This window comes from Erpetoichthys calabaricus, chromosome 1 (assembly GCF_900747795.2).
Source record: "Erpetoichthys calabaricus chromosome 1, fErpCal1.3, whole genome shotgun sequence".
Taxonomy (NCBI): domain Eukaryota; kingdom Metazoa; phylum Chordata; class Cladistia; order Polypteriformes; family Polypteridae; genus Erpetoichthys; species Erpetoichthys calabaricus.
Genome location: NC_041394.2, coordinates 245,646,930 through 245,659,809, shown reverse-complemented (window position 1 = coordinate 245,659,809; position 12,880 = coordinate 245,646,930).

Sequence of the window (12,880 nt, the reverse complement as noted above, 5' to 3'; positions counted from 1 at the left end):
ACCATTGTTACCCTCTCCAGGAGTGGTCGACCAACAAAGATCACTCCAAGAGCAAGGCGTGTAATAGTCGGCAAGGTCACAAAGGACCCCAGGGTAACTTCTAAGCAACTGAAGGCCTCTCTCACATTGGCTAATGTTCATGTTCATGAGTCCACCATCAGGAGAACACTGAACAACAATGGTGTGCATGGCAGGGTTGCAAGGAGAAAGCCACTGCTCTCCAAAAAAAACATGGCTGCTCATCTGCAGTTTGCTAAAGATCACGTGGACAAACCAGAAGGCTATTGGAAGAATGTTTTGTGGACAAATGAGACCAAAATAGAACTTTTTGGTTTAAATGAAAAGCGTTATGTTTGGAGAAAGGAAAACACTGCATTCCAGCATAAGAACCTTATCCCATCTGTGAAACATGGTGGTGGTAGTAGTATCATGGTTTGGGCCTGTTTTGCTGCATCTGGGCCAGAATGGCTTGCCTTCATTGATGGAACAATGAATTCTGAATTATACAGAGAATTCTAAAGGAAAATGTCAGGACATCTGTCCATGAACTGAATCTGAAGAGAAGGTGGGTCATGCAGCAAGACAACGACCCTAAGCACACAAGTCATTCTACCAAAGAATGGTTAAAGAAGAATAAAGTTAATGTTTTGGAATGGCCAAGTCAAAGTCCTGACCTTAATCGAATCGAAATGTTGTGGAAGGAGCTGAAGCGAGCAGTTAATGTGAGGAAAGCCACCAACATCCCAGAGTTGAAGCTGTTCTGTACGGAGGAATGGGCTAAAACTCCTCCAAGCCGGTGTGCAGGACTGGTCAACAGTTACCGGAAACGTTTAGTTGCAGTTATTGCTGCAAAGGGGGGGTCACATCAGATACTGAAAGCAAAGGTTCACATACTTTTGCCAGTCACAAATATGTAATATTCAATCATTTTCCTTAATAAATAAATGACCAAGTATAATTTTGTCTCATTTGTTTAACTGTCCATCCATCCGTCCTCTTCCGCTTATCCGAGATCGGGTCGCGGGTGCAGCAGCTTGAGCAGAGATACCCAGACTTCCCTCTCCCTGGCCACTTCTTCTAGCTCTTCCGGGAGAATCCCAAGGCATTCTCTGGCCAGCCGAGAGACATAGTCCCTCCAGTGTGTCCTGGGTCTTCCCCGGGGCCTCCTCCCGGTTAGATGTGCCCGGAACACCTCACCAGGGAGGCGTCCAGGAGGCATCCTGATCGGATGCCCGAGCCACCTCATCTGACTCCTCTCAATGCGGAGGAGCAGCGACTCTACTCTGAGTCCCTCCCAGATGACTGAGCTTCTCATCCTATCTTTAAGGGAGAGCCCAGGCACCCTGTGGAGGAAACTCACTTCAGCCATTTGTATTTGCGATCTCGTTCTTTCGGTCACTACCCATAGCTCACGACCATAGGTGAGGGTAGGAACATAGATCGACTGGTAAATTGAGAGCTGTGCCTTGCGGCTCAGCTCCTTTTTCACCACGACAGACCGATGCAGAGCCCGCATCACTGCGGATACCGCATCGATCCGCCTGTCGATCTCACGCTCCATTCTTCCCTCACTCGTGAAGAAGATCCCGAGATACTTGAACTCCTCCACTTGGGGCAGGATCTCTCTCCCAACCCTGAGAGGGCATTCCACCCTTTTTCGGCTGAGGACCATGGTCTCGGATTTGGAAGTGCTGATTCCCATCCCAGCCGCTTCACACTCGGCTGCGAACCGATCCAGAGAGAGCTGAAGATCACGGCCTGATGAAGCAAACAGGACAACATCATCTGCAAAAAGCAGTGACCCAATCCTGAGTCCACCAAACCGGACCCCCTCAACGCCCTGGCTGTGCCTAGAAATTCTGTCCATAAAAGTTATGAACAGAATCTGTGACAAAGGGCAGCCCTGGCGGAGTCCAACTCTCACTGGAAATGGGTTTGACTTACTGCCGACAATGCGGACCAAGCTCTGACACCGATCGTACAGGGACCGAACAGCCCTTATCAGGGGGTCTGGTACCCCATACTCTCAGAGTACCCCCCACAGGATTCCCAGAGGGACACAGTTGAACTCCTTTTCCAAGTCCACAAAACACACGTAGACTGGTTGGGTAAACTCCCATGCACCCTCCGGGACCCTGCTAAGGGTGTAGAACTGGTCCACTGTTCCACGACCAGGACGAAAACCACACTGTTCCTCCTCAATCTGAGGTTCGACTATCCAACGGACCCTTCTCTCCAGAACCTCCGAATAGACTTTTCCAGGGAGGCTGAGGAGTGTGATCCCTCTGTAGTTGGAACACACCCTCCGGTCCCCCTTCTTAAAGAGGGGGACCACCACCCCGGTCTGCCAATCCAGAGGCACTGTTCCTGATGTCCATGCGATGTTGCAGAGGCGTGTCAACCAAGACAGTCCTACAACATCCAGAGCCTTGAGGAACTCTGAGCGTATCTCATCCACCCTCGGGGCCCTGCCACCAAGGAGTTTTTTTGACCACCTCGGTGACCTCAGTCCTAGAGATGGGAGAACCCACCTCCGAGTCCCCAGGCTCTGCTTCCTCATTGGAAGGCATGTTAGTGGGATTGAGGAGGTCTTTGAAGTACTCCCCACAACGTCCCGAGTCGAGGTCAGCAGTGCACCATCCCCACCATATACAGTGTTGACACTGCACTGCTTCCCCCTTCTGAGACGCCGGATGGTGGACCAGAATCTCCTCGAAGCCGTCCGAAAGTCGTTCTCCATGGCCTCCCCAAACTCCTCCCATGCCCAAGTTTTTGCCTCAGCAACCACCAAAGCCGCATTCCGCTTGGCCTGCTGGTACCTATCAGCTGCCTCCAGAGTTCCACAGGACAAAAAGGTGCTGTTGGAACTCCTTCTTTAGCTTGACGACATCCCTCACCGCCAGTGTTCTCCAACGGGTTCGGGGATTGCCGCCATGACAGGCACCGACCACCTTACGGCCACAACTCCGGTCAGCCGCCTCAACAATAGAGGCACAGAACATGGCCCATTCGGACTCAATATCCTCCACCTCCCTCGGGAGGTGGTCGAAGTTCTGCCGGAGGTGGGAGTTGAAGCTACTTCTGACAGGGGACTCTGCCAGACGTTCCCAGCAGACCCTCACAACTTGTATGGGCCTACCAATCACGCCATTCCAGGTCTCATTGTCATTGCCCACGTGAGCATTGAAGTCTTCCAGCAGAACGAGGGAGCCCCCAGAAGGTATGCCCTCTAGCACCCCCTCCAGGGACTCCAAAAAGGGTGGGTACTCCAAAGTGCTGTTCGGCCCATACGCACAAACAACAGTTAGGACCCGTCCCCCCACCCAAAGGTGGAGGGAGGCTACCCTCTCGTCCACCGGGGTAAACCCCAATGAACAGGTTTCAAGTTGGGGGCAATAAGTATGCCCACACCTGCTCGGTGCCTCTCACCGGGGGCAACTCCAGAGTGGTAGAGAGTCCAGCCCCTCTCAAAGAGATTGGTTCCAGAGTCCAAGCTGTGCGTCGAGGTGAGTCCAACTATATCTAGCCGGAACCTCTCGACCTCACGCACTAGCTCAAGCTCCTTCCCCTTCAGAGAGGTGACATTCCACGTCCCAAGAGCCAGCTTCTGTAGCCGAGGATCAGACCGCCAAGGTCCCCGCCTTCGGCCACCACCCAACTCACATTGCACCCGACCTCCTTGGCCCCTCCCATAGGTGGTGAGCCCATGGGAAGTTTAGTTATTGTTTGTTTAACTGGTTTCTCTTTATCTACTTTTAGGACTTGAGTGAAAATCTGATGATGTTTTAGGTCATATTTATGCAGAAATATAGAAAATTCTAAAGGGTTCACAAACTTTCAAGCACAACTGTATCTCTCTGAATATAAAAAGTACTCTTTGTAAGGGGCATAGTCTTTGTCTTCACTTTTGCAGTGATTGTCCAAGGAGCATTCTGCTGATGTGAGAAACAAAAAAGTCATAGAAATGCACAAGGCAGGAAATGGCTACAAAAAAATATTGGAGTTTGAATGTCCCGTTAAGTACAGTTGGATCCATCATCAGAAAGTGGAAAGTTCATCACAGCACCCAGATTCTTTACCAGAACAGGCTGTCTCCCAAAACTAAACATCAGAGCAAGATGTCAACTGCTGAGAGGGGCTATTAAAAATACAGCCACCACTCTCAAAAGTCTGCAATGCTCTTTGACTATAACTGGCATGAAGGTGCATGGTTCCACAATTTCAAGAGCTCTCCATAAAACAGGCCCCTATGGGAGGGTAGCAAGAAAGAAGCCAGAACATGTACGCCATTTGCTACAAAGCTTGAGAAAGACTCGGTTAAGATGTGGGAGTAGGTTTTATGGTCTGATTAGACCAAAATAGAACTTCTTGGCCAGACTTCAATGATATATGTGTGGTATAAAACTAACACTGCCCATGCCTCAAGAAACACCATACCTACTGTGAATGGGGTGGTAGCATCATGCTGTAGGGATGATGCTTTTCATTTGTTGGGACTGGGAATCGTGTCAGAGTTGAAGGGACAATGGATGGACACAAATACCACACAATATTGCAGGAGAACTTGTTCTAGTCTGCTATGAACCTAGAAATAGGGGACCCTCTGCCCCATGCAGTATTTGCCTGCTAACACAGATCTCGGTGAACCCTTCAGCATGCAGATACTGCATAGTCTGCTTCCTGGAACTAGTTCTCTCATATCCCACCATTGATCGACTTTGGTGGAGAGAACCTGAATCCTGTGAATTCTTCTGCTTATCAGTATTAATGCAAGCATGTCATCAATATGGAGTATGCAGGAAGTGTAGTGCTCTCCCTTAGGCCGGGGGTAGCATGTATTCACTGTCATCACTTGCAAACATATGACCAGTCTCTCACACTCATATAGTCTTTCATTGTTTTGTGTAGCACAGTTAAAGCCAGGTGCACCAGTGCAAATGTGTATAGCAGGACATGTTCCCATTTTACTTAGAAAGTGCTGAGTGTGTTACGGTGTGCTTTGTGCTCTTGAGCACCCAGATGTCGGTCTGTGATGAGCCACAGTCGTCATCTTTTTTCGCCTGCTCCCGCTAGGGGTTGCCACAGCAGATCATCTTCTTCCATATATTTCTGTCCTCTGCATCTTGTTCTATTACACCCATCATCTGCATGTCCTCTCTCACCACATCCATAAACCTTTGCTTTGGCCTTCCGCTTTTCCTCTTCCCTGGCAGCTCTATCCTTAGCATCCTTCTCCCAATATACTCAGCAACTCTCCTCTGCACATGTCCAAACCAACGCAATCTCGCCTCTCTGACTTTGTCTCCCAACCGTCCAACTTGAGCTGACCCTCTAATGTACTCATTTCTAATCCTATCCATCCTCGTCACGCCCAGTGCAAATCTTAGCATCTTTAACTCTGCTACCTCCAGCTCTGTCTCCTGCTTTCTGGTTAGTGCCACCGTCTCTAGCCCATATAATATAGCTGGTCTCACTACCATCCTGTAGACCTTCCCTTTCACTCTTGCTGATACCCGTCTGTCACAAATTACTCCTGACACTCTTCTCCACCCTGCCTACACTCTCTTTTTCACCTCTCTTCCACACTCCCCATTACTATGTACTGTTGATCCCAAGTATTTAAACTCATCCACCTTCACCAACTCTACTCCCTGCATCTTCACCATTCCACTGACTTCCCTCTCATTTACACACATGATGTGATGAGCCACAGTAGTTACACCAAAGTGAGGCAAATGTAATGTCATAATCACCGTGTCGTTTACAGTATGTGCAGTGGCTTTCTATATATGGCTGTGGTGTTGTCTACTTGTATTTAGATTTTTCTTGATGGACAATACTGTTTCGTGCCTTGATTTCATGGTGTTATTAACAAAGCCTGCTGGGTGTGCAGCCCAGCCTTAGAGGCAGTTATCTGTTGTAGTTTCAAGTTTTACATCGGCTAAGCCCCTTGTGGTATCTTTTTGTGAAGTCTGTATTTTTTGTGCCACTTTCACTTTGTTTGTAAGCATGAGCGCATTTTGCACAGGTAAAGCCTCATATTTTCCCTCTGGTAATATGGCCTGCAAACTGTATTAGCCATTCATGCTTTAGATATTGTTCATGTAACTTGTTTTTCACCATGATTTTCGGGTGACCCAAGTCATTTACTCCACCATGGTGGTTGATGTGTTGTGTATTCCTTAGCTTCTAATCAGATCTTCTGATTTCAATGTTCTCACCATCAGTTTTTCATAGAAAGTCACCAATACATCTGGAAATAGATGCAGTCAGCACATCTAGACATGTGTGAATGTGGCTGACATGTGTTGTGTGAAACTTTCTTGGGATTTACATAAGAATGTGCTAACTGAGACTGCTGATTCAGGGATCCATACTTGAGGAGGCATCAGCTTGCTGTGAATATACAGTACTGATACATGGAATTACATTATGTATCTGGTGTATAGCATTCATCTCCAGCATGTTTCGCCTTGTTCCAGCCAGCTGATCTATGAGGATGATCCTGCCTTCAGCCTGTTTGTAGCTGTCCACTGTATGGGATCAGGACAGATTTTATCTTCCACCTTCTTGGCTATTATGAGTTTCTAGTCCTTGATAAAATGCTGTTTCCCACTCCTACCCTCACTTCTGAATGGCAGTTTGTGGGCATTTAATTGTGGCTGGCAGCATTTTCTTCCCCTAAGGTGTCACAAGAACTAATGCAAGTTTATATATCCATGAGGAAAACATCTTTACGGGTGAGTAAAGCGTCCTCCTCCAGGTATACAATGGCATACAATAGTGAGAATTCTCTATTTGAGCTAATGTTAAAACATGCAATGTGAAAAAACATGTCAAAAGTTCAAAGTCTAATTTATTGAAATGGAAAAAGGTAAATGTAAATTGTGTTAGTGTAACAATATAGTATACGATTGCATAAAATGCATTTCAATTTCAGTTTATTGTCACATGATGAACAGGCTGGCAGCTAATTCCAATACCAAAGCATCCAGCAACACCCCCCACCCCCCCACCAAGTCAAGATAACAAAAGTGGTCTAGCATTCATGGCTTTAGAAATGTGGGAAGGCCTGTTGAGGTGTACTCTGAGATCAGTGATTTTAGTACTGAATGTAGAGAAGCTTTACGTTTCATTTTGGAAGTTGTATTAATAAACACAATGTCTCTTGATGTTGTCATCTACACTGAGCTCTCTGGTTTGCTGAGAGCCATTGGACAGCCCACCCATGGTCTGTGGAACCATTATATGTGGGACAACCTCTACGCAGTCGGTCAAAGTCAAATGAGCATCTGATCAGCAACATCCAGTGACTGCACAGCCATTAATACCAAATCAAGGGCCTCTGAATCGCTTCTATGGATTCCACTAGAAGTCTGTCTAGGATTAGAATTTGTCCTACTCCAGAATAGAAAATGAGAATAAGAAGCAAAGCAACCTACACCCACTCCCATCGATGAATAGGAGTCCATGTTTGAGAATGAATGATGTCATGACTTCACAACACCCAGAGGCACTCATGAAGCAGTTTTGTAGTTTCCATGGAATCTGATAAAGTAAGGTTTCACCACAAAAATGATAATAATAATAATAAAAGGAGAAGAAGGAAAACATACTTAGGTAGGATATTGAGATAAGCTGCATGTAATTGCTGCCACTTTGCATTATAATGAATAGTATTGCAATGAACACCAAGATGGAAAAACGGAGACACAGACCGAGTAAGAGTTAAGCCCTGATAATAGTCACATTTATTTAACAATGAATGATCCATAGCTGTACTTTCAGACAGTCCAAAGACATCCAGGGAAGGTGGATTGGTGACACTAAATTATCCCTAGTGTATGTGTTCGCCCTACGATAGACTGGCGCCTTGTCCAGGGTTTGTTTCTGCCTTGCACCTGGTGCTAGCTGGGATAGGCTCCAGCACCACCGCGACACTGTTCAAGACTAAGTGGGTTAGAAAATGAATGATTGACTCTGCTTTCAGAATACAGTCGACCCTTGATATACGACCGGCCTGATATGTGACAACTTGATTTACGACCAAAATTTTTGTTTTGATTTACGACCAACATCTTGCGTTTCGACCTGAATGCGGTCACGTGTATCTGCTTGCGTGATTGTAAACAAACAGCCGAGAGTGTTCGTAAGCATCAGTCAGAGCCCAGATACATGTGTTTGTGGACGTAATTTCGGTTAGTGCAGTGATTTATATATTTTTTTTCGATAATTGCTAAGGAAGGAAGAGAAGGTAAAGAAAGCGATCACGATCAAAATGAAGAAGGAAATTGTGTGGAATTATGAGAGTGGTGTTCGTGTGAACGATCTCGCTAATATGTACAGCATGTCGAAATCCACCATCTCGACAATTTTACAAAGAAAAGATTTGTATAAGGAGGCTCCTTCCAAACAACCACCTTCTGTTTCATTCTCCTCCTCCTCCCTTCCTGCAGCCCAAAGATGTCAAATTAAATGGTGAGTACAGTATGAAATTGTTGTTTCTGGTAGGCTAGGCACTTTTTTAACTTTTTGGTTAATACATTAGAAAAATTATTGGTGTTTTGGTAAATTATGCACATTATACAACCCTTTTTTATTATGAAAAGGTTAAGTGTTGCTGTGGGAGGTTCGGAACGCCTTATGGGTATTTCCATTATTTCTTATGGGAAAAATAGTCTTGACTTACAACCAACTTGAGTTACAACCAGCCCTCGCGAACGAATTGAGTTCGTAAGTCAAGGGTCCACTGTAATCCGCTTTTCAATGTTATGGCCATTGGAAATGCGTCATTACTCTGAAACTGGCCATGACTATTCTAGCACTGTTCCTCATCATCTTCTGGGGTGATTCCTTATTTTCTGCAATGCTCTGTTATCTAATGCTTCTGGAGTCTATGCCTGCCTTCATGAACCTTCACAGATTGAAAGAGAATATTCCAGGGGTTAGTGGAATGCAGAGCTCAGTGTACCCATGTGAGATTTCACTGTCAGTCACCCATCCTGCCCCGCTTATCTTCAGAGTAATATGGCTATTTCAGAGTAGTTTGCATCCATGTCCACCTGTGTGTTAATAACGTGTGGGGAACAGGCCGGACACAGAAAGGTAGACGTGGTTTTCAAAGCACCACACACACGTTTATTTACAGAACTACTATTTACAAGTGCGCACACACACACCCCAGTGCCACAGCACCAATCACCCCAAAGTCCAGGCCTCTTCCAAATGCCTTTGCCTCTTCAGATCCGCCTCCACTCCTCTCCTTTAAGACTCTGTCTCTCTTCCTCCCGACTCCAGCCATCGAATGGAGGGAGGGGGCCCCTTTTATACCCACCCGGATGTGTTCCAGGTGCCTCCCGATTAGCATCTGCCAGCACTCCCAAGTGTGGCGGAAGTACCGGCTGCGCACCCAGAAGCACTCCGGGTGTCCCTGGTCTTCTTCCCCCCAGCACTTCCGGGTTTGGCACTGGGGTGCTGAGGGCCAGGGCTCCTCAGGCATTGGGGCGCCCCCTGACAGTGACCACGGGCCGCTATAGGGTTGAGCTTCCAAGCTTAGTTCCCGTCGTCCCCAAAGCCACCAGGGTGGTCGCCCCCTTGTGGTCGGTCCTTCTGGGCATCCCAGCTGGATACCACCCCCAGCCGCTTGCCACACATGATATTGCTTGTGATTGACATATGCACGCTCATCTACACTTGAGCCAATAAACTTTGTGGGTGCCAATCTGTATGAATGCAGGTTGTTTTACATGAGCTCACATGGAGTAGTAAGGAAATGTTTAAACTTGTGTATTATCTCACACACTATAAGAATGTCCAAAGTTTGGTGCAAAATTCAGGAAATACTTGGTTGTGACCTGCCTGAATAATTGCTATTGCAAAGCTGCCTTTTCTCTGTGGCCAAAACCATAGTGTTACCAACACTTGGATTTCAGATAACAAGGCATGGCTTTGTCACATAGATGAATTTATCAAGTAACGTACAAGAAATAATAATAATAGCAATAGGAATATTATTCCATCTCTGTCAAATTGATGATTTTTATGAGTTTGCTGTTGTCCAGCATTTCCATTACAAGCCATTCATTACATATCAAAGGTTTTGATTCTGGCAAATCTCTGCTGACATTGACATGACTTTAGAAAGAAAGGACTTGAGTATTCCGTGTTGGACTTAAAACGCTAAGCCTCACCATTAATATTAGGCTGAACCACCCAGCACACCATGCAGTGTCTAGCTGTTGGCACCAACTGTTCTCAGTCCTGTTCCAATATTTCCACCACCTGTAAGGGTTAACTTAGTCAAAACTCAACAGAACGAGATTAAGAGAATGTGGCAAGCTAGAAATTGTGTTTCCACACTTCTCAAATGTAAAAGTCCTGTTAGGTAATAATCTGTCTATCTAATGTCCCTAAAGATCTCCAGACCTGTGTGAGCCCTACTGTAGTTATGGCTAGTTCATTTTTGAAGGTTCAGCATGTTTCCTCCCTCACAGCTTTCTTGCACTGGTGATGGTTGTACCAAAAGTGCAGACATCCCAAAAGAATGAGTTGACAATACAAGTGTGCCTTGAGCGACTCTCTGTCAGGTGAGTTCACGCTTCTGTCACTTTACCTCATGTAACAGTTCTATAGTCATTGACGCCTGCATGTGAGGAAACGCTTCATAATGTGTTAAGTTAAAAGCATCTTGCACTGTTTGTATTTATTTCTTTGCATGCACTGTCCTTATAATAAAAGACAAAAGGCACTTGTTCACTTACCCATGTGTCCCCGGGTAAACACGTGGAGCGGCCGTGTGTTGTCGGGCTTGGAGTGGACGGCTTAGTGGCGCGTGTTTCCATTCGAAACGCTCTCGGGTGTAGACGCTTGTCTCTGCTACCCGTCGTGCTTTTTTCTGGTGGTGTTTGGAAGTTGTGAGTTTGCCGAAGAGTGTCGGCAGCTTTGGCGCGCGTGAAATACAATCAACAGGCAACGCGTGTAGGCTAGGCACGTGACCAGGGAGCGCGCGCGCGCGAGAGAGAGAGAGAGAGAGACAGACGGGGGGGGGGGGGAGAGGGGTGCGTTAGGCCCTATCCACATCTTCTTTTAATGAACGCGCTCTGAGCGACGTAGGCGTTTAGGTGGCGTTTTGAAGTGGCGCTAATTCACTTCAATGTCATGTTATATTCGCGTTCGTTTGCCTCAGTTAAACGCCAACCTCCAGCCCACATACTAGTTTTGTGTGTTTACCTGTGGGGTTCAGGTTCATCTTTGATTGGATTTGCAAAATATGGATCAGTTGGCTTTATTAGACCTGAACCATGACCTCCTTGTGTTAAAAAATCCTCATGATAAGGCGATGTAGGCAGAGAAAACATTGTTGCCGCTACTGGGTTCACCCTCCGACTGCATAGTGTGTGTGTAATCTATGAAGAAATGCGAGAAAGAAAAGCTGTTACGAGTCAGTGTTAGCCCTGATGAGCGGCTACAGGTCACCATGCATTAAGTAAATATACAAACAGTACTCGCGTATACACTCACCCACCGGCATTAATAATCCATAGCAGCTAAACTTGTATCATTAGCACAAACCTACAAACTGTTTTGAATTCTCCATTATTATCATTATTATGTTGATGATAATGTCTATCTATCTATCTATCTATCTATCTATCTATCTATCTATCTATCTATCTATCTATAAAATCCAGCGTCTGTCTGTGTGCTTTTCATGAGAGAACTACTTAACAGATTTAGATCGGGTTTTTTTTCTGTAATTTGCTTGAACATTAAGGTTGATGTTGCGACTTCTCTCATCTTGTTAAGAATCACAGTTCGCTTGCAGGAGTGATATATTTGCGCTAATCCGAGACAGAGGCTGCGGGCCGAGGGGAGGGTGAAGCATCAGGAGTGGGGAGCCTGGCAGGTCTCTCCTCACTGTCCTGTTTCACTTCTACGCGGTGGGGGGTCGGCGATATATGTAATCATGGGATCTTGTGTTCTTTTATCAACACGGTCTTCTGGGACACAATTAATATGTAATTTTTAGTGGGCAGACAAGATGTTGTTTTTATTAGGGTGTGTCAGGTTTGAGGATTTTAGTTTTGAATTTCCACTGGACTGTTATGTCCCCTTGAAATGGAATAATCCATTGATTTTGAAAACTGCTCCTTTGTATTTTGACCTCTTTATGTTTTCGTATACAGTAAGAAGGCATCTCCGAAACAATGACGTAAGAAATTCAGGAGTACTGTATTTAATTTATTGGAAGTTTGTTTTTTTTGTTTTAGCAAAGCTTTTCCAGCACAAGATGTAAACTGGATTTGGAGAAGGCATTCAACCGTGTTCCTCGAACCATCCTGTGGGGTGTGCTCCAAGAGTACGGGGTACAAGGCTTGTTGTTACGAGCCATTCAGTCCCTGTACAGGAGGAGCAGGAGCTTGGTCCACGTTGCCGATAAGAAGTCGGACTCGTTTCCTGTTGAGGTTGGACTATGCCAGGGCTGCCCTTTGTCACCGATTTTGTTCATAAGTTATATGGACAGAATTTCTAGGCGCAGCCAAGGAGCGGAGGGGGTCTTGTTCAGTGACCTCAGAATCTTGTCTCTGCTGTTTGTGGATGACGTGGTTCTGTTGGCTTCATCGGACAGTGACCTCCAGCTCTCACTGGAGCCGAGTGCGAAGCAGCGGGTATGAGAGTCAGCACCTCTAAATCCGAGGCCATGGTTCTCAGCCGGAAAAGGGTGGAATGCTCTCTCCGGGTTGGGAGCACATTACTGCCTCAAGTGGAGGAGTTCAAGTATCTCGGGGTCTTGTTCACGAGTGAGGGAAGAATGGAGCAGGAGGTTGACAGATGGATCGGCGTGGCATCCGCAGTAATGTGGGCTCTGCAACGGTCCGTC